The sequence below is a fragment of the Rhinoraja longicauda genome, chromosome 3, assembly GCF_053455715.1.
Source record: "Rhinoraja longicauda isolate Sanriku21f chromosome 3, sRhiLon1.1, whole genome shotgun sequence".
Classification (NCBI taxonomy): Eukaryota; Metazoa; Chordata; class Chondrichthyes; order Rajiformes; family Arhynchobatidae; genus Rhinoraja; species Rhinoraja longicauda.
The window spans coordinates 38,787,245-38,809,572 of NC_135955.1; the positions used below are offsets into that span (position 1 = coordinate 38,787,245).

Sequence of the window (22,328 nt, forward strand, 5' to 3'; positions counted from 1 at the left end):
GATAGCTGTGTTTCGGGTTTAGACCCTTCTTTAGACTCTGAAGTCTGAAGAAGGGCCTCAACCTGAAACATCACCAATCCATGTTCTCCAGAGATACTGACGTGCTGTTATTTCATAATTTTGTATATTTTTGTGAGATTTTGCGTTTTGGGAAGTTAAACCAGGACTGGACCTTGACAGTGAACTGGGGAGTGTTGTGGAGCAGAAGGATTGGCGTACATATGTAGAGTTACATGAAATTGGAGTTGCAGGTCGATAGAATGGTGAAGATGGTTTTTGTCATGCTGGCCTTGATGGGTCTGGTAACCGAGCAAAGAAGTTTGGACATTATGCTACATTTGTCAACTGAACTCAATCCAGGAGAGTGAGGGAGTGATCTTTAACATAATTAAGGGCATAGTCTTTTTCTTTTTCCCAGGGTAGGTGAATCAAGAACAAGAAGGCATGGGTTTAAGGTGAAAGAGGAAAGATTTAACGGGAACCTAGGCCAGAGAAGTTGATGAGTACATAGTACGAGCTGCCACAGTTAAGTAGTTGAGGCAGTTACAATAACAACATTAAAAAGACATTTGGACAGGCGCATGCATAGGAGAGGTCTATAGGCTTATGGGCCAAATGTGGGGAAATGGGAGGAATCCAGATGGGACATCTTGGTCGGCATGGATGAGTTGGACAGAAGGAACTATTTCCGTGCTCTACGACTTGTAAGCATTGTCCGTAAAAGACTGGATGATAAGGCAATGGGAGGCTTGATTCAGACCAGCAGTAGGGCTGGTACATCTCACCTTTTAATCAGGTTTGTCATGGTATTTTAGTCATTAGCTAAAATACATGTGTTTGTATTCCACCATAGAAGTTTCAGAAATTATTTTCATTTTTAAATGTCCAGAAGCCAAATGCTGCTCTTACTACAAGGTGACTGCCATGACGATGAGTCATGTTAATGATATGTAAATATCATGACCTTTGTAGCAGGTGACTGGAAGGTCGGATGGTGTGCGTGCGTGTCGGATGGTGTGCGTGTACACCAAGGCTGCAGTAATCAGAGACAATAATAGAAACCAAGTAATGTAACCTATAAATATTGTGTCTGCATCATTATTCCACATCACAAGCAGAGATGTGACATTGGCGACGAGGATATTTTGGATATTTTGGATTCGGATATTTTGGATTTTGAATCCGTGGCTACGTCCAATGGCAGCCGCTGGAGCTGATTTAGCACTTTGCGGAGTTCCACACTTCGATCCGACGGGTGATGCGAGTACTGTCAGCGTGAAGTGTAACATTTGGCTGGAGGAATTCGAGGCCTACGCCAACAGTTGCGGGCTCTTTCTTTATGAGATTACACCGGGGCAGAAGGCGCAGCGGAGAGCTTTGCTTCGCTTCACCGCAGGGCCAGCGGTTCGAGAAATGTTTAAAACACTCCCTGACACCAGAATGAAGGAAGACTACAAGAAAGCCGTTGATGCATTGAACAGTCATTACGTGGTGGTGCCGAATACTACATTTCAACGCCATTTATTCCGCAAAACAAAACAGGAAGAGGGTGAGACTGTTGCTCAATTTGTGATGAGACTCAGACAGGTGTCTGTAGGATGCAAATATGTGGCTGCTGATGTTGAAAACCAGATATCGGATCAGGATGTCCAGCATTGCAGGTCAGACAAGCTCAGGAGAAGGGTGCTAGAAAAAGGTGGTGAGTTAAACCTTAATGATGCTTTGTCAATTGCAGGGGTACTGGAAGCTGTTGTGGGATAATTTCACAGCATGAAATTAAAAGATTCCAAGACTGGGCAAGTAAACTGTTTGTCCAACGGTAGACCAAGAAGTAAGCTTGAACGTGAGATTGAGTGTTACAGGTGTGGCAACAAGGGTGACATAGGGAAAGATGCATGTTGTCCGGCAAAAGGTAGAACATGTAGGAAGTGTGGAGGCAAAGATCATTTTGCAAAGAAATGTAAAAGTAAGGCCAGGGACAATACAAGTGATTACAACAAGAGTGAATCTTCCAAGGCAAGGGAGAAAGGGAAGTCCAGTGACAAGATAGACAGACCTTGCCAGGAAAAGAAGAGTCACGTCTGTAACGTAGGTTGGACCAGGGGGGCATAGAATGGAGTCGAGGTATGTGGAAATCATTTCCGCGGGAGCAGGCAGAAACAATGGGTCCGCCAGGGCAGAAGTGTTTGTGGATTTTGGGGAGAACGTGAAAACGGGCTGTGCAGGGCTGGGAAACGATACGGTTGGAGGCTGTGGAAGGCAGACAGCCAGAAGTGATGAAATCAGTAATGGTGTTTGAGATTGAGGCCTGGTGTTCATCTGTGGGATCATGGTCCATGGATAAGTAGGAGGAGGCGTCTGAGAGTTGTCGCCTGGCTTCAGCCCGGTGTGCGGCAGGCTACCACGGCACCTCCCTTGTCGGCAGGTTTGGTTATAATGTCAGGGTTGCTGCAGAGTGAGTGGAGGGCTGTACATTCAGAAGGGGTTAGGTTGGAGTAGGTAAGGGGATTGGAAAAGTTGAGGCGGTTGATATCACGCAGGCACACAGAAATAAATAGGTCTAGAGAGGGTAGGTGTTCTGGGAGTCCAAGAGGAGGGGGACCGTTGGAGATGGGAGAAGGGATCACCACTGGGTGGTGAGAACTCCTTCCCATGGAAAAAGGCATGGAGGCGGAGGCAATGGAAGAAGAGCTCGACATCGTGGTGGACCCGGAACTCATTGAGGTGGAGGCGGAGGAGAACGAAGGTGAGGCCTCTGCTGAGGACAAACCGTTCCCTATCAGAAAGGGGGAGGCCAGGGGGGATGGTGTAGACACGACAAGGGTGGGGGTTGGGGTCAGGGGAGGGCCGAGGAGTGGACAAAGGCCGAGGCGAGATCTGGTGGGGAGATGGTGGGTGTTCAGAGAGGAGAGGGGCATGAGGACTATTGTATGGGTGGGGTGTGGTCGGGGTAACCTGGTTAAAAGAGGGGGAAGGGGAAGACGTATCACGACTGAGGTTCCCTTTGGGAGAGGGGCAGTAGGACCCAGCAGAGTCAGACTGGTGGAGTGATAGGTGGATACAGATGAGGTGAGGGTGTGGAGTAATTCGCTGGTGGTGGAGCAAGTGGCAAAGACTAGGTGTGTAAAGGAGACAAAAGAATGTTGGATATGGAAAGAAGGGAAATCTTAAGCAAGAGAGAGTGAAATGGGTAGAAAGGGTACAGGGAAGAAGGGGGAAGAGGGTGGAATAATAAGGAAATATGGTACAGGTATGGGAAATGAGTATACGGAGGAGAGAAAAGGAGCAAGGTGAGGAGGGTGGTGGGCATGGCAGGAGTAGTGTGTGTTCAACAGGCTGGGTGGAGAGCAGTGGAAAGGGATTACTTGAAATTTGATAATTCTATGTTCATATCGTTGGTTTGTAAGCTACCCAAGCCGAGTATGAAATGTGTTCTTCCAGTGTGGACTCACTCCAGCAATGACAGAAAGGTCAGTTTTGGAATGGGAAGGGGAGTTAAAATGGTTAGCAACCTGGAGATCCAGCAGTCTAAGGGGAATGAGCACAAGTGTTGATGAAATAGTTGCCTAGTCAATACATGATCTTGCTAATATAAAGAGGCCACTTCAGAAAGCAGTGAATGCAGTATATATCTCAAATATTTATAGACGATAGACAATAGACAATAGGTGCAGGAGTAGGTCATTCAGCCCTTCGAGCCAGCACCGCCATTCAATGTGATCATGGCTGATCATTCTCAATCAGTACCCCGTTCCTGCCTTCTCCCCATACCCCCTGACTCCGCTATCCTTAAGAGCTCTATCTAGCTCTCTCTTGAATGCATTCAGAGAATTGGCTTCCACTGCCTTCTGAGGCAGAGAATTCCACAGATTCACAACTCTCTGACTGAAAAAGTTTTTCCTCATCTCCATTCTAAATGGCCTACCCCTTATTCTTAAACTGTGGCCCCTGGTTCTGGACTCCCCCAACATTGAGAACATGTTTCCTGCCTCTAACGTGCCCAACCCCTTAATAATCTTATACGTTTCGATAAGATCCCCTCTCATCCTTCTAAATTCCAATGTATACAAGCCTAGTCGCTCCAGTCTTTCAACATATGATAGTCCTGCCATTCCGAGAATTAACCTAGTAAACCTACGCTGCACGCCCTCAATAGCAAGAATATCCTTCCTCAAATTTGGAGAACAAAACTGCACACAGTACTCCAGGTGCGGTCTCACTAGGGCCCTGTACAACTGCAGAAGGACTTCTTTGCTCCTATGCTCAACTCCTCTTGTTATGAAGGCCAACATTCCATTGGCTTTCTTCACTGCCTGCTGTACCTGCATGCTTCCTTTCAGTGACTGATGCACTAGGACACCCAGATCGCGTTGTACTTCCCCTGTTCCTAACTTGACACCATTCAGATAATACTCTGCCTTCCTATTCTTACCACCAAAGTGGATAACCTCACACTTATCCACATTAAACCGCATCTGCCATGCATCCGCCCACTCACACAACCTGTCCAAGTCACCCTGCAACCTCATAGCATCTTCCTCACAGTGCCACCCAGCTTTGTATCATCTGCAAATTTGCTAATTTAATCGATATTTCTCCTCCCATCACCCAGCATCCCTCCTGCACTTCTATTTTCCAGCTTTCTACCCCTAGATTATCAGTCTGAAGAAGGGTCCCATCTAAAAACATCATCTGCCCATTCCTTCCACAGATGCTGAGTTCTACCAGCACTTTGTTTTTTGCTCAAGATTCCATTACCTGCAGTTTTTTGTGCCTCTGACCTAGTTCTCTTTACCCATGTAGATAGATGACTTCATAGGTGTAGAACATGATTTGTCAAGTGGCTACTGGAGAAAGACATTGTAGTTGGAGTATTCAGGTACAGGAAGAACAAAGATATAAAGTATAAGAACTGGGAGTTTAAGTATTTTAAATACTTTTTCATCGTCAACGATCACGTTCTCCTGGTGGGTTCTTTCTGTGGGTCTTGAGATGGCTGAACAGGCCGATCATGGAGACAAATACTTTACTGCAATGTGGGTCCCTACAGGTGTGTCCATGACATCTTTAAAAGTGGTGCAAAGACAGCCCCAACACAGAGACTGGGATCTGCAGCGGGCACTCCACTACGGTTGCCAATCTCTCCCCACTGTAGCCGCCTTCCAGTTTCTCAATCATCGTGGTGCTCTACCTGCTGACCAGCTCCATCCCCCCCTATTCCAATGCTGAGGTCCTCTTCTTGGACAACACTTTGTCAGCAACCTCTCCCATAACCTCCCCACCGTGTGTGAACCTACTAGGAGCATAGTTCCAGATGATATAGCTCTCAGGAACTAACACACATGCTGGCTTCACCACCGTGACATGGTGGTGACCCGAGGAGGAGTGTAAAATATCAGTTGAAGTACTGCAGCAGTTCTGGTTGCCATATTACAGGAAATAGTATTGTGTTACATTGGAGAGGGTGCAGAGGAAATTAATTAGGATCTGGGATGAAGACCTTCACCTATGAGAAAAGAGTGGGATAAATTTTGGCTTTCTCTTCCTAAGAGGGGGGAATGCCAATGAGACATAAATTTATTGTTAAGAAACATTTCTCTATGGCAGGGATGTCGATGACCAGAAGCCATAGGTTAAAGATAAGGCGTAAGAAATTTTAAGTGGATCTCAGGAAGACATCCATTATCTAAACAATTATTTAAATCTGGAACACAGCGCTTAAGAGATTGGTGGAGGCAAATATTCTTACCCACTCAAGATTCCTCTTAGATATAAATCATAACAGCTGATGGCCCCAGTCAAGGAGTGCAAGAAAATAACTGCAGATGCTGGTACAAATCGAAGGTATTTATTCACAAACTGCTGGAGTAACTCAGCAGGTCAGACAGCATCTCAGGGGAGAAGACATATTTGTCCTACAAATAATTTTTGTAAAGTAATTTTTTTGCATTGTCTTTTGGGAGATCATGCTGCTGTAATTGGCATCAACTTTCCTGGTGACCGACCACATTTCAAGCTTCATGGTGAAGCACTTTGGGACCACTTGAGATTGGGGAAGGTGATTTGTAAATTACTGCTCAGTTAATCATTGCCACTTTACCTCGTGCTTCACTTCAGAAATGGGACTTAGAAATAGTATAATAATAAAATATACAATATAAGACTTCTCTCCTGTGAATACAGTGCGGCCAAACTCAAAGTCCGACCAATGATACTCGCGTTGTCAGTCTAATCCGTGTATCAATCACTGGCTGTGTGTGATTTGCTGGGAACAGGATGAAGGATGGGAGCGCTCGCTGTGCGCGGATACATAAGGAGCCCCGGAGATCGCCGCTCAAACTGCACCCGTGGAGTGAAGATGAAGTTCCTGCTAACGTTGACCATCTGCGCTTCAGGTACCGGCTCCTGGTGGCGGCTGTCTGAGCGGACAGCTCCGGGACGGGAGATGCACAGCCGGGACTGAAATCTATTTCATCTCAGCGCTGCATCCGAAAATACCATTCTTTACAGATTTTGGGGAGTTTTTGTATATTGAGCAATGTAGAACAGGTCTATGATATTGCAAGGATATCAGTGCCTGATCTGTGTGTCCATTGAACTCAGAGGTAATTTAATGCATTTCTCGCTGAATGGGGAATTAAGGAACTGGAGATGCTGATTTACGAAGGAAAGACCCAAAGTGCTAGAACGACAACCCTGGTGATGTTTCAGGTCGGGCCACTTCTTCAATCTGATTGCAGGAGTGGGGAAGTAAAGCAAGAAGAGTGTGAGGGGGGACGGGGACAAATCATGGAAGGTCATTTGTGATTACAGGCGAGAGTTTGTTTTTCATGGGCAGATGATGAACGCACACAAGGTGCAAGGCAAAATGATTAGTTGCGAATTGTGAAACTGGAGGATTGGCGGGGTTTGAATCGTTTGGGAGTGTAGGGCAGGAGAGCATTTCGTGTCTTTTCTCGCTAAATGGGGTTAGGCGCTTTACAGATTCAGATGGGATTCTTTAGGAAAGCATTGAAGAACGGATCATGCGAGAATCATAATTAACGTGTTTTACTGTTTTCCAGTATTCTTCGCTCAACGTGTCGCCACTGTGAAACCCGTACGTTCAAGACCCTTCTTCGTTTCAATGGACTGATGTAGAGTTTGGGCGTGAGTGGTGGACAGGACAGACAGGGTCAAAGGGAGGGAACTGGACGTTGCAGGTCGATGAACTCTCCTGGGAAAAAACAAGGGTCAAAATGCTGAGAAAATGGGGAGGGGGGTGATTGCGGAAGGTTAAAAGGCAAAGAGCGACAGTGAAGGATAATTGGTCAGTAATGGGGCCGGGAAAGAAACGGTAGAAGAAGGTAGGACCAGGGGAGATAGAAAACGGCATGGATTTTTCAGGTCAAGGTTAAATTTCGAGGGCTGCAAGGTGTATAGTTAAGGACAGAAAAAAACGGAGGGGCAGTGAGATGGACAGTTGAAGTGACAGAGAAGTTAGATGTGGGAGTTAGATGTGGCCCTTGTGGCTAAAGGGATCAGGGGGTATGGAGAGAAGGCAGGTACAGAGTTGGATGATCAGCCATGATCATATTGAATGGCGGTGCAGGCTCGAAGGGCCGAATGGCCTACTCCTGCACCTAAATATTAAAAAAAAAAAGAACTGGGAAGCGGGGACTGAGTCTGTGGAGAAACCAGCGAGTTCCGCAAGCGCTCACACGCTCTTCCTCGCCACAGTGCGGTGCACTGAGTGGAAAGATATGGGCGTAAATACTGCTCGGCCTGGATAGAGTGCTTGAAACACTGGGCTGTGGGGAGCGCTTCCCTTCCATGAACTTCACTGAAGGCAATGTTTGAGGTTCCTTCCCTTCACAGTAACTGAGCCTGTAGCCGTCATGATTCCATTAGTCTTTAACTCGTATTCTTCAAGTTATTACATGACAGTCAGTTTGAAATCCTTTTTACAAGGAACATCATCGGAGCTCCTTTTCAGCAGAATTATGCGAGACAAGACGCCACACGGCTAATTACCAGAGATTGCTTCCATCATTGGCCTGGTATGTTTAACAATCTGTAGGTGTTTCATTCCCTCAGCGTGGGGCCGTTTGCAGCAATGACAATGCAACATGGAGGTCGCTGCCCCATTTCCCGGAGCGCACCTGGTTCCTTCATCTTTGCCTCTTTGACTGTATCTTTGTCCACCTGACCGAATATTTCCGAGACAATGTCTGATTGTCTACAAAGCTTACAAATGCGTGTTGCTAATGATCTGAAGACATGATATTATTGATGGCTTTTAGTTTCTTATCAGACGCTGCTTGAATTTAATTTGATACTTTAATTAAGTGTCTTATTTTGCTCATTCTGTTCTGTGTTTTACTAATGTGATCTGTTTTTGTTTGGTTTCAGCCTAAATGCGATAAACATTCTCCACCATTGTGCTCACGAGTGCGGGACCCAGTCTGTGGAACTAATAGCATAACTTTTGCCAATGAGTGCATGCTCTGCTTGTTTAATAGGTGCGAAATTTAATCTTTCAATATGGGCTTTCTTGGCAAATCCATTGAGAAGGAAGATCACATTTCTTTGAGGAGGAGGCATTGAGCTGCCATGAATGAGCGATTGGCTGGAATGCATTGCTGGAAGTGGTGGTGAGGATAGATATGTTAGTGACAGTTAAAGAGTCTGTTAGAAAGTTAGATCGCATGGGATCCAAGGAGAGATAGCTGAATGGATAGCTAATTGGCTCCATGGAAGGAAGCAAGGGTAATGGTGGAAGGTTACTTCTCGGACTGGAGGCCTGTGACTGGTGGTGTGCCTCAGGGTTTGATGCTGAGCCCGTTACAGTTTGTCATTTACATCAATGATTTGAATAAGAACACACAGGACAAGATCAGCAAGTTTGCTAATGATACAAAAGTTTGTGGTTTTGCAGATAGTGAAGATGGTTATGAAAGATTGCTGGAGGTTCTGGATCGATTGGCCAGGTGGACGGAGGAATGGTTGATGGAATTTAATACAGAGAAGTATGAGGTGTTGCATTTTGGGATGTCGAACAAGGGCAGGACCTACACAGTAAACGGTAGGCCTCTGGTGAGTGTTGTAGAGCAGAGGGATCTAGGAGTATAGGTGTATGGTTCCTTGAAGGTCAGGTCACAGGTAGATAAAGTGGTCAAAAAGGCTTTTGGCACTTTGGCCTTCTTCAGTCTGAGTATTGAGTATAGAAGTTAAGAAGTCATGTTGCAGTTGTATAAGACGTTGCTGAGACCGCATTTAGAATATTGTGTTCAGTTCTGGGCACCATGTTATAGGAAAGATATTGTCAAGCTTGAAAGGGTTCAGAAAAGATTTACGAGGATGTTGCCAGGATTAGATGGTGTGAGGTATAGGTAGAGCTTGAGTTGGTTGGGTTAGCTATACTATGGAGTGCAGGAAGATGATTGTAGAGGTGTATAAAATCATGAGAGGGGTAGATCGGGTAGAAGCACTGAGTCTCTTTTCCAGAGTAGGGGAATCAAGGACCAGAGGACATAGGTTCAAGATGAGGGGAAAAAGATTTCATAAGAATTCGAGGGATACCTTTTTCACACAAAGGGTGGTGGGTGTATGGAACAAGCTGCCAGAGGAGATAGTTGAGGCTGGGACTATCCCATCTTTTAAGAAACATTTGGGCAGGTACATGGATAGGACAGTTTTGGAGGGATATGGACCAAGCGCAGGCAAGTCAGGTGTAGCTGGGACATTGTTGGCCGGTGTGGGCAAGTTGGGCCGAGGGGCTTATCTCCACACTGTATTACTCTATGACTATGACTCTCTGGATGGGCATATGGATGTGCACAGAATAGAGGCATATGGATTAAGAGCAGGCAATTAAGAGTTGGTCTTGGCATCATGTTTGGCACAATTGTGTGCCAAAGGGCCAATTCCTGTGCTGTACTGCTTAATGTTCCATGTTGTTGAGGTGGAATCGTACATCTAAGTAATCCATTAAGTGTAAATCCACTGTTAAAAAATACTTTTCCAACGTATTCCACTTCCGATCTTTGTCATATGGTTATAGCATTCCAACTATTCCTCAATTACCCCTAAATGTTGTGAGGACTTTGTCTTTTCGGAAGCAAATTACAGAAATCCATTCACCCCTTGAGTGATTATAAATGTATCTTGGGGGCGGTAGGGTGGTGCAGCGGAGAGTTGCTGTCCTCCAGCGCCAGAGACACCGGTTCGATCTTGACTACAGGTGGGTGGGTGTCTATGGAATTTGTACATTCTCCCCGTGACCTGTGGGTTTTTCCCAGCTGCTCCAATTTTCTCCCACATTCCAAAGACGTACAGGTTTGTCGGTTAATTGGCTTATGTAAATATTTTTAATTGTCCCTAGTGTGTAGGATAGTGCAAGTGTATGGGGTTCGCTGGTCAGTGTGGACTCAGTGGGCCGAAGGGCCTGTTCCGCGCTGTATCTCTAAACTAAACTAAACTTAACTAAATTCTCCTCCAATCCTTCTGCCACTGGAAGTGTCTGACTCTAGTCAAGGACTTTTCTATCGTAGGAAATGGGTCCTTTCTATTCCATTCTACTCGAGCTGTTCATAATTTTATACACCTCAGCTGTCCCTCCCCTCAGCCTCTCTGGTTGTTCAAAAACAATTATACCCAACTAGTTTTTTTTGCATCTAAAATGCTCCAGTTCTGACAATATCCTGATAAATCTAATATGATGGCATCCTTTCTGTGCTAATTGTGTGCTTCATGTTGGTCTACTATGATCTCAGTGCCTTTGTATTCTGCGCCTCAACTGATAAATAAGGAATCATTAAATTATATATTTCCATGATCACAGACTAAAACACAATACCCTGAAGAGGAATGTTATACTGCTTAAACCTGACAAAACTAAAAGCTGGTCATTTCCATCTTTCCAAGCTGAACTTTGTTCAAAATGTTTAGAATATTTGTTCTTTCATTGAAAATTAGACCTCAGAGTCCATTGTGAGCCCGAAGGTTTAACAGCTGCAATGCCATTGATCTTCATTTATATATATTGATTGTATGGTCAAAAGCCAAGAACCGTACGGCTCAGGGATTGGCCTTTCAGCCCATAATGTCCATGCTGAATATGATGCCAAGTTAGAATAATCTTCTCTGTTTCCAATCACTGCATAACTATGTGCTTATCTAGAAGCCTCTTAAATGTCACTATCGTATCACACAATCTCTGGCGTGATGGATTTCAGGAACCGACTGCTCTCTTGTGTTGAAAAATAAATGTGCCTTGCATATCATCGGTAAACTTTGTCCCTCCACCTTAAAGCTGTACCACCTCTAACAATTTACCAGATCTCCCCTATAAAGCTACAAAATGACCATCAACTAAACGGCATCTATCTTCATGTGATAACTCAAAGTTCTCCAGTGTCCTTCTGCTTCCAGCATTTTCACTTTAAGTCTCCATTCCTCAGGAACCAGGGCTCAGGACTCTGATACTCAATGCCCCGATCGATAAAGGCAAGCATACCACACCCATTCTTTACAGCTCTTTCTACTTGTGTTGCCAAGGAAGTTGAGGAGAATTGAGTTTTGGCAAAGCATGTATGCATGAACAGTGTTAAACTAATTTATTTGTCTTAATCTGAAGTTGTGTCATCATTTTATGCCACCAATGAATTGAGGGTTTTGTTCGAGGATCATTGCCTAGGCTGAGTCAGTCCTTTGATCCCTGTCAATTGAAACAGGATATTGTGTCTCCATTCATTTATTGTAAAATGTTTTATTTTCATCTGGTTTTCTGTGCCTCCAGGGAATACAATAAAGATATTAAGATTCTGAGGAATGGAGACTGTTAAAGTGAAAATGCTGGAAGTAGAACGACACTGGAGAACTTTGAGTTATCACATGAAGATTGATGCCGTTTAGTCGATGGGCGACAGTCTACCGACTCTATCCCTTTAACATGTTGAGCTTTTTTTCAGAACAGGAGGTGGATTTGCTGACTAGGTGTCCATGGAGAGCTGATCAATAAAGTAGTTGTCCTCGTGTTCTACTTGATCAGGGAATAAACCCTCATGTACCTTCTGAAAAGAACAAACATCTTTCAATAAATAATCTTTAAAAAAATTGTTATACCTGTGCATACATGGTTTCTTCAATGTTTTGTAATCAAATGGGTGGCAGTAGCTCCCTCTATTCTGCATTCCTCCATTCAACTGTGCTTTTCCCTCTTCAGAATTACTGACAAGAGGCCAATTGGCCCATTGAGAGTGTGACAGCTTGTTGCACACCCCTGTCCTCCAGAGCCCAGCAATCTTTTCATTTGAAGTTGTTATACATCAGCCTTTCAATACCATAATTGAGTCTGTCACCATTGCATCTACATGAACATAGAGCAGCACAGCACAGGAGTTTAGTTTAGTGTCACATGTACTGAGGTGCAGTGAAAAGCTTTTGTTCAGTGCCATCCAGTCAGCGGAAAGACAATACATGATTACAATCAAACCATTCACAGTGTACAGATACAAGATAAGGGAATACCGTTTTGTGCAAGATAAAGCAAGTGAGGTTCGATCAAAGATAGCTGAGAGTCACTAATGAAGTAGTTAGTAGTTCAGGACTGCTCTCTAGTTACTGTAGGATGGTTCAGTTGCCTGATAACAGCTGGGAAGAAACGGTCCCTAAATCTGGAGACGTGCATTTTCACACTTCTGTACCCTTTGCCCAATGGGAGAGGGGAGAAGAGGGAGTGGCCAGGGTGCGACTCATCCTTGATTGTGCTGCTGGCCTTGCCGAGGCAGCGTGAGATGTAAATGGAGTTAATGGAAGGGAGGTTGGTTTGTGTAATAGTCTGGGCAGCGTCCACAATTCGATACAATTTCTTGCAGTCTTGGGTGGAGTTGATCCTAAACCAAGCTGTGATGCATCCCGATAAAATGCTTTCCACGGCGCATCTATAGAAGTTGGTGAGGGTTGTTGGGGACATGCCGAACGTTGGGGACATGCCGAACTTCCTAAGCCTTCTAAGGAAGTAGAGGCGTTGGTGCGTTTTCCGGAGCTCTACTTTGGCGCAGTCAATACAAACAGGTATGTGTTTGCTTCCTGAAGTTAATCACTGTCTCCTTTGTCTTGCTGACATTGAAAGGTTATTTTCTCGACACTAGGACACGAGCTTCTCGATCTCTTTCCTCTAATCTGACGCACCATTATTTGATATCTGGCCCACAATGGTGGAGTCATCTGCGAATCTGTAAATTGAGTTAGATTTGTACATGGCTGCACAGTCGTGGGTGTACATGGAGTAAAGAAGGGGGCTGTGAACACCTCCTTGCAGACCACCAATGTTGTGGATTATCGTAAAAGATGATTTGTCCCCTATCCTCACTGACTGGGGTCTGTTGGTCAGGAAGTCAAGGATTCAGTTGCAGAGAAAAGTGCCGACTCCAAGTCCCACGAGATTGGTGATGAGCTTGGATGGTATAATGGTGTTGAAGGTAGAGCAGAAGGTTATGAATAGGAGTCTGACGTAGGTGTATCTCTTATCCAGATGTTCCAGGGTGGAGTGTAGGGCCAGGGTGATGGCATCGTCTGCGGGCTTGTTGCAGTGGTAGGCGAAATGTAGTGGGTCAAGACCGCTTGGTAGACTGGATTTAATGTGTTCCACAACTAGCCTCTAAAAACATTTAATGATGGTGGATGTCAAGGCCATTGGACAGTAGTCGTTTAGGCATTAGATCTTGCTTTTCTTTGGCACCGGGATGATGGTGGTCTTCTAGAAACAGGTGGGTAACTCAGAACAGAGTAGGGATAGATTGAAGATGTCCCGCTACCTGGTCTGTGCAGATACTAAGGACATGGTCAGGAACTCTGCCTTGGCCAGTTGCTTTTCGTGGGTTCACTCTTAAGAAGGCTGATCTAACCTCTGCAACAGAGATCCTGGGAAGAGGCACAGAGGTATGAAGGGCCTGTTGGCCTTCTGCTCTAATCGAGCATAGAAAGCATTCAGTTCATCAGGTGGGGTCGCACTATCACCAATGATGTTGCCTGATCTTACTTTGCAGCCATTATGGTATTCAGACCTTGCCACATTCTCCGTGTGTCTGAGTGATAATACTGGGACTCGAGTTTGTTCCGGTATTGTCTCTTGGCATCCTTGATGATCTGCAGAGATCATAGCGAGTCTTCTTGTACCACTTGGGATTGTTTGACTTGTATGCAGCGGACCTGGCCTTAACCTCGCAGTTCATCCATTGGGGAACACTCAGATTGTCTTCGTTGGCACACAGTTTTCCATGCACAGTCTTCCACACACCAGGAATAAGTGTTTATCTAAAATTTTGTACAACATAATTGTCATATCTGCTTCCCTCAACACTTCGGGTAGCATATTCCAGGCATCTACAGCACTGTGAAAAAAAGCGTACCCTGTGCATCTCAAGGTTCAAAGGTCTGTTTATTGTCACATGTACCAATTAAGGTACAGTGATACTTAAATTACCACACAGCCATACTAAAAAGAAGCAACAAGACACATAACTACATAAAAGTTAACATAAACATCCACCACAACGGATTCCCCACATTCCTCACTGTGATGGAAGGCAATAAAGTCTAATCTTCATCTTTATATTAAATTTTCCATAAAATTTTCTGTGTCTGACTTTATAGCTAATCTCTCTGGTGTTTGACATTTCCACTCTGAAAAAAAAAAGATCTGACTGTCTACCCTGTCTCTTCCTCTCATAAATCTATAAACTTCTATCAGGACTTCCCTTGGCCTCAAATGCTCCTTAGAAAACAATCCAAGTTTGTCCATCCTCTCCTTACAAATAATCTGGTCCACTGTCCTGCTAAACCTCTTCTGTACCCTCTTGAAAGCCTCCACATCCTTCTTGTAAAGGGGTGACCAGAACTGCACACAATACTCTGCAGACTCTAGCCACATACTACATAAAATATTTTTTTATGCCACTTCTGCTTTTTTTGTCTACCAAGCTTTGTTTTATGTTCTCTGGTCTATTATCTTGTCAGTGATCAACTTTTAGACTTCCATCATGGCCTCTCTCAACCTGGTCTGTTTTATGGAGGTCAACCACTGTCCTGCCAAAGAAAAGTAGTGGATCTAGTGCCTGGGGAATTCCACTGTATCCTTCCCTCATGTTTGAAGAACTTCTGCTCTGCTTTCTGCTATGTAAGTAATTTCCTATCATGCTTTAGTTTAGTTTCGTTTGACTTTAGTTGAGTTCATTGTCCTGTGTTCCGCCGTACAGCCAAAGGCTGTTTTGTTTGCTGCTGCCACTTCTCCTTTCATTCTATTGGTAACAAGCCAATTAAGTGACACTTTATCAAATATCGTTTGAACAGCACATCATTTACATTCCCTTTGTTTTCTTTGAAGTTAGTTAAATACTATTTGCCTTCAACAGATGTATGTTTGATTTCTCTGATCAATCCCCACTTGTACAACTACTGATTTGTCTCATTAATGTTTCCCGCCATCAAGCAGTGTCGGATTAACCTAGTAGCAAAAGCATATGCTATGCATTTTCGTGGGCCCCGCACTAAATACTTCTTCAGACTGAATTAAAAAAAACCAACCAAAATACTTTATTTCTGAGTGTTGTTTTGCACAAGCCAACCTTATCCTTCCCTTCCCACCCTCTCCCCAGCCCCACACCAGTGCCGACTGAAATTAAACGGCCCCTGTAAGGCCCGGCTCAGTTTGGGCACGGCGATCTGTGGGTGTGTGTTGGTCCCCGGCGCTCCGTCCCATCAGTCGCTCCGCACTCAGTCCCGGCTCAGTGATGATTCCGGTCCGGCCAGGTCCGGCTGGTCCTGCGGCCACTCCGCCTCTTGCTCCTAGGAGGCCCCTTGACGAAGCCCCAGTCCACGCTGATGAGCTGCCCGACTAGCTCCGACCCGTTCAAACCCTTCATGGCCGCCTGCGCCTTCTTGTAGCCTAGGTCTCGTACTCCACCAGAGTGCAGCCCTTGAGGTAGCCGGTGCGTCGGTCCAGGTTCTTGATCTCACCGTACTCAGCAAAACTTGTCGTGGATGTCCTCGTGGAACCCGGTCACAAACAGGATCCACCCCTCCACCCAGCGTTGAGGGTCTGGGTCGTCGCCGTCTTGCTCCACGGAGTCATAGTCCTCTCGCAGCCTGGATTGAGCAACTTCCTCTGAGCCAAATCCCAGCCCCTACCTCTTCTTCACCTTCTCCTTCAGTTTGTGGATACTTTCATCGCCCTCATCGTCCATGGTGAAGTCCTCACCACCCGCCTCATGGAGTTCCAGTAGAAAATGGGTGATGTTTCGGGTCACCACCCTTCGGAAGGGTCTCGACCCGAGCTCAGCAGTTCCTGAGATGCTGCCTGACCCGCTGAGTTACTCCAGCACTTTGTGTCTACCTGCAGGAGAGGTGCCAACTATAGCACTCCCAAATACGGGACAATGTGACGTCACCGCCCTGCCCCCCCCCCCCCCACGTAATTTCATTTAGCCAGCGGCCACGTGCTCCTGCTCGACCAATGGCGGCCGCCCGGGCCGGGAGGCGGGTTGCTATGCAACCTCCGTTAGGTGGTGCCCGGATCTACACTGTTCCGACCTCCGGAAAGTAGGCACAGATTTTAATCAGCACCTGCAGTTTTTTCCTATGTACACTGTCTGGGCCTACAGCGTCTGGGTCTTACAGCGCCTCCAGGCCTAATATGGGACAAGGACGGTCAATGGGACAAGCCAATTGAGCCCAAAATATGGGATGTCCGGTTCATACGGGACAATTGGCAACCCTAACCTTTGGACAGTGTAGGCCCAGTTGCTACCTAATGGAGGTTGTGCAGCAACCCACCTCCCAGACCGGGCAGCTGCCATTGGTGGAGCGGGAGCACGTGACCGCTGGCTGGGTGAACGTCACGTGGGGTCCGGGGCGGTGACATCACCTTGTCCCATATTTGGGAGTGAGGAAGTTGGCAACCCAAGCTACAGGCCCCGCACTAGCTTAATCCGGCCCTGCCCTCAAGGTTAAGATGACTGGATCTTATAGCCCTTCTTCATTTGCTATTGCAGACCTCATTCCCCACCAATGTATCCATAAAGGTTTGGAGGATTTTAGCTTTGTTTTAACATCCTTATTTGCTTTAATAATCTAGGATGTATCCCTTCAGGACCTGGTAATCTATTTACTTTAGGTACAGCCAGTCTCTTTCGATCTTCTCTTTATCAATTTTCCACTCGTCTTGTAGCTTAATTATCTTTCCTTTTGCTGAGACTTCAACAGTATCTGCCTCTTCTGCAATCCATGCATCACCCACTCCGTGCAAAACACTTGCCCGACCTGTCACCTTTAAACTTTGTCCATTTGACTTAAAGCTATGCCTTTTAAATAATGATATTTCCACACTGGGGAAATTTTTTTGATTGTCAACCCGGAAAAATATAGCATTCACAGAACTACACTTTCAAAATTAGTTGCTGTCAGATATGAGTTCGAATGGAATTTCAATTATAACATCTGTAAAGCCATCAAGCTGGCTGGACAACCAATTGAATTAAAGAGTTTACCTCAGAAGTATATTTAAATTCCTTCTATTTTGCAATAATCGAATGATAATTTGATACGAGGAAGCCCAGAATGGGAGAGGCCCAAGGTTTCTTGACATGGGCCGGAAAAAGGATGTGGTAAGTGCTCTTTTTGTAGCTCTGGTACCACAAGATTGTGGCTGGCATTGCCTGGCTATGCTTCAAAAACATTGTGTGGACAAGGTAGTATGTACTGCTGGGTTTATTCACAAAATGCTGGAGTAACTCAGCAGGTCAGGCAGCATCTCAGGAGAGAAGGAATGGGTGACATTTCGGGTCGAGACCCTTCTTCAGACTCTGAAGAAGTCTGAAGAAGGGTCTCGACCCGAAACGTCACCCATTCCTTCTCTCCTGAGATGCTGCCTGACCTGCTGAGTTACTCCAGCATTTTGTGAATAAATCGATTTGTACCAGCATCTGCAGTTATTTTCTTATATGTACTGCTGGGTTCCCTGAGAAGACTGACACTGTCATTTGGTGGAATGCCTCATTACCAGAACATTGATGCTGAGAACATTCTGGCTGAAGGATCTGATGAGAAGGGCTCTCCCTTTCCACAGCCACTGCACTGTGGTGGTGTGATGGGAGCAAACCCAACATTCATCTCTCCTGGAACGTGCACTCGTCAAGATGGTCTGGAAAAGGAAACAGCATCCAGCCAATCAGCAACCTTAACCCATCACCAGTAGGCTGAGTCAGACCTGAATTATTATTCAAACTCAACCAAAGCTGACTTAGAGCAGCAAATTAAATGTAATCAGGAAGGTCTTTTTCCCAGTATAGAAATACCTATATTTTCTTCTTGCGTTTGAGGCAGCAGAAGTTATGAAGCTGCTTCTGCTGTCTCTGTTTGTTGTCGTTCGCCTGACCTATATGATTAAGCCTGTTAATAATGCTGCTTAGTGGTGCCATCAGGTTTGGCAGGTTAATTAATGCAGGCTATTTCCTGTTACTGATCAGTCCACAGATTCACTGGTAATTTCAGACTGCTCCCTGCCCTGAAGTAAGAGCAAGATGGATCACATCCAGCACAATTGGTGCCTTCAATGCCTGTGGACGTATGGGTTTACCTGACTTCTTCAGAAAGAACAGCATTATGCTGAATGTGGCAGCAGGTTGACTCTAAGTAAGTCCTAATACCATGAGATGAATCCTATCACAGTCCAAAGCTATCAGCCCTCTATTCCTAGTATGACACACTCATTGCTTCCTTGTTATATTTTCCGCACAAGAGTATTTAATTGCTGCGATCTGATCCACTACCATTCATTGCCTAAAAGCCAAGTGAATCCACTGTAAACTGGACAGTTGAATTTTAAATTGGCTCATTGGGAGAAAGCAAGGGTGGTGTTTTCCACCGGGATCTTGCTTTTCATGATAAATATACCAAATTGGCAGAATCAAGTGTAGCCAATATGTTTCAGTAAAGCAAGTATATATAATCTATTGACTCTCGCAGTTATCTGGACTACACTTCCTCCCACCTCTGTGTCTATTCCCTATTCTTAATTCCTTCCTTCGTCTCGGCCGCATCTGCTCCCAAGATGAGACTTTCCATTCTAGGACATATGAAATGTCTACTTTCTTTACTAAATGTGGTTTTCCCCCTTCTGTCATAGATGGATCCCTCGCCTGTGCCTCCACTGCATCCATAGCCCTGCTCTTGCTGCCCCTCATCCCAGACAGAACAAGGATAGTGTTTCCCATGTCCTCACTGTATGTTTCATTTTTTTTCCTAATCAGATGTGCAGCACTTTGGTCAACGTGGGTTGTTTTTAAATGACCTATACAAATAAAATTGACTTGACTTGACTTGACCTTTCACCCCACCAGCCTCCGTATCCAACACATTATACTCCACCATTTCCGTCACCTCCAACGTGATCTCACCACTGGTCACATCTTAAGCAATGAAAGAGGCCCAGGACTGAAAGCTTGGTATGAAGATAATAATAATAATAATAATATTCATTTATTGTCATTGCAACGAGTACAACGAAATTAAAAAACAGCCAATCCTGACGGTGCGTACAAACATATATGCAATAAATGCAAAAACAAATAAATACATAAATACAATTAAATTAAGTACAAGATTTTTTAACGGTGTTGCCTAGTGCACAGGTAGTGTTCAGTTCTCGTATGGCCCTGGGGTAAAAACTGTTCTTAAGTCTGTTTGTTCGGGATTTGATTGACCTGAAACGTCGACCAGAGGGCAGATGAACAAACAGACGGTGGCCGGGGTGGGATGGATCTTTTATTATTTTGCCTGCTCTACTGAGGCAGCGCAGGCTGAACAGGTGCTCCAGGGAGGGCAGTGAGCAGCCGATGATTTTCTGGGCCGTCGTGATGACCCTCTGAAGGGCCTTCCTGTCCTTTTCTGAGCAGCTGGCATACCATGTGGTTATACAGTATGCCAGCACACTCTCGATGGAGCAGCGATAGAAGGACAACATGAGCTTCTCCTGCAGGTTGGTTTTCCTGAGGATCCTCAGGAAGTGGAGTCTCTGCTGTGCCTTCTTTACTGTGGTGATGGTGTTGGTAGACCAGGTGAGATCCTCTGCGATGTGCGTACCCAGGAACCTGAAAGCTGGTACCCTTTCCACGCAGACCCCATTGATGTAGAGTGGGTCGTAATCTCCACTGGTTTTTCTAAAGTCAATTATAAGTTCCTTTGTTTTGGAGGAGTTCAGGACCAGATTGTTCACTGAACACCATGCTGCCAGCCTTTGGATTTCATCCCTATAGGCTGTCTCATCTCCTTCTGAGATAAGTCCAACCACAGTCGTGTCATCCGCGAACTTGATGATGGTGTTGGTGGGATGGGTGGGGGCGCAGTCGTGAGTGTAGAGGGAGTAAAGGATGGGGCTCAACACACAGCCCTGTGGTGAGCCGGTGCTCAGTGTAATGGTGGAGGAGAGGTGAGGGCCTATTTTGACTGTCTGGGGGCGGTTGGTCAGGAAGTCCTTGATCCATTTGCAGATGGTTAGGGAAAATCCAAGGTCGGAAAGTTTGGTGACCAGTCTGCTCGGGATGACCGTGTTAAAGGCAGAGCTGAAGTCGAGAAAGAGCATCCTCACATAGCTCCCCTGGTGTTCAAGGTGGGTCAGTGCAGTGTGAAGAGCAGTGTCGATGGCATCCCCTGTAGACCTATTTGCTCTGTAGGCAAACTGGTATGGGTCGAAGGTGGGTGGGAGGCTGGCTTTGATGTGCTGCAGGACCAGTCTCTCGAAGCACTTTGTGATGACCGGTGTGAGTGCTACCGGACGGTAGTCGTTAAGACCGCTGATGACAGGCTTTTTCGGCAGTGGGATGATTATGGCGGACTTCAGGCAGGGAGGGATGGTGGATTTTAAAAGGGACAGGTTGAAGATTTTTGTGAAGACCTCAGATAATTGGTCTGCACATTCCCTCAGCACTCTGCCCGTCACACCATCGGGGCCTGCAGCTTTCCTGGGATTCACTGCTCTGAGCACTCGCTTAACGTCATACTCCTGCACAGTGAAGGTGTTGCTCTCAGGTGCTGGAGAGGGTGTAATGTCTGCCACTGTAGCTTTCACCATGGGAAGGGGCATTAAAATGGTAAGTAACCGTAAGTGATCGTGTATGCTGTGTCCTCTGGGGATGATGATGATATATTATTGGTGATCTGGCAGATACGACTTCAGGCTCACCTTATTGAATTCCACAATGATGATGAGAAAGGTGTCGTCGTGCACTGTTATGTGATCATGGTACTCATTTCCTCAAGTTCTAACCTGCAGTCTGCCTGAGGCAAGCTGTGGACTGCAGTCAGGATGACGGCGGAGAACATCCTTGATAGATGGAATGGTTGAAATCTACCACCGGCTGTTCCATCCTCAGATTCATCAGATACAGCAGTCTTGTTCAAAAGACTTCTACCTTCTTCTCCAGTCATTGTACATTGGCCAGAAGGATATTAAGGAGGAGGGGCAGTCACATGCTCTGACTCTTTAGATGCTTCAGTCTTACCTGAGGGCATCCACGGCGATCATGTTCATTGAACAATGAAGGTCTCGCGATTGTTTTGTATTGCTTTACAATAATAAACCAGTACCAAATGGCATTTGTAGACACATGGAACTACAAGTGCTGAAATCTTGAGTAGAACACAAAGTGCTGGAGGAACTCTATGGGTCAGGTATAATCTAGGGAGGGAATCCGTCTGAAGACAGGTCCCAACCTGAAACATCACCTGTTCATTCTCTCCACAGATCCTACTCAACCTCGCTGCTGAGTTCCTCCAGCACTTTATGTTCTATCTAAAGTAGTTCAATGTCAGTAATTAATTAACCATTGTTCCATTGTTGAATGTCAAATTTTACTATTTACAATAGATTTGAACTGGTTTTCATTGTTTGGTGTGATGCAATAAGTTGTTTTATAAATCTAAAGAGTTAGATAATCAAATGGCAAAAAGGCGGCAGAGGCTGAAATCCTGAAATAAAATCAGGAAATGATGGAAATACTTACCAGACCAGGCATCCTCTGTGAAGAGACAAACAGTTCAAGCGGATTAAAGAGTATACCTGTGATAGATTGGAGACCAACGGAGACTGATTGACAAAAGTGTTGGTGATAAGAGAGATGTAATGGTTTTGTTAATCACTTCATTGGTCTGAAGAAGATATAAATAGGAGAATAAGGCAACAGAGGTGAGAAAACCTGCTGGAACCATGAGATACAGAATACAACAGCTGCTTGAACTTAAAGAGAATGCTGGAAATAATTTATTGAGCAGCAACTGTAGAGAGAAAAAAA

The 22,328-nt window shown here is 45.3% G+C and overlaps 1 long non-coding RNA gene across 1 annotated transcript; it reads left to right on the forward strand.

The window, feature by feature from the left end:
- The first annotated feature begins 15,051 nt into the window (after positions 1-15,051).
- LOC144592367 (uncharacterized) lies at positions 15,052-19,274 on the forward strand. Its single transcript, XR_013547119.1, has 3 exons — positions 15,052-15,160; positions 18,507-18,672; positions 19,166-19,274. It is a non-coding gene; the product is annotated as an uncharacterized LOC144592367 (long non-coding RNA).
- Positions 19,275-22,328: the final 3,054 nt, after the last annotated feature.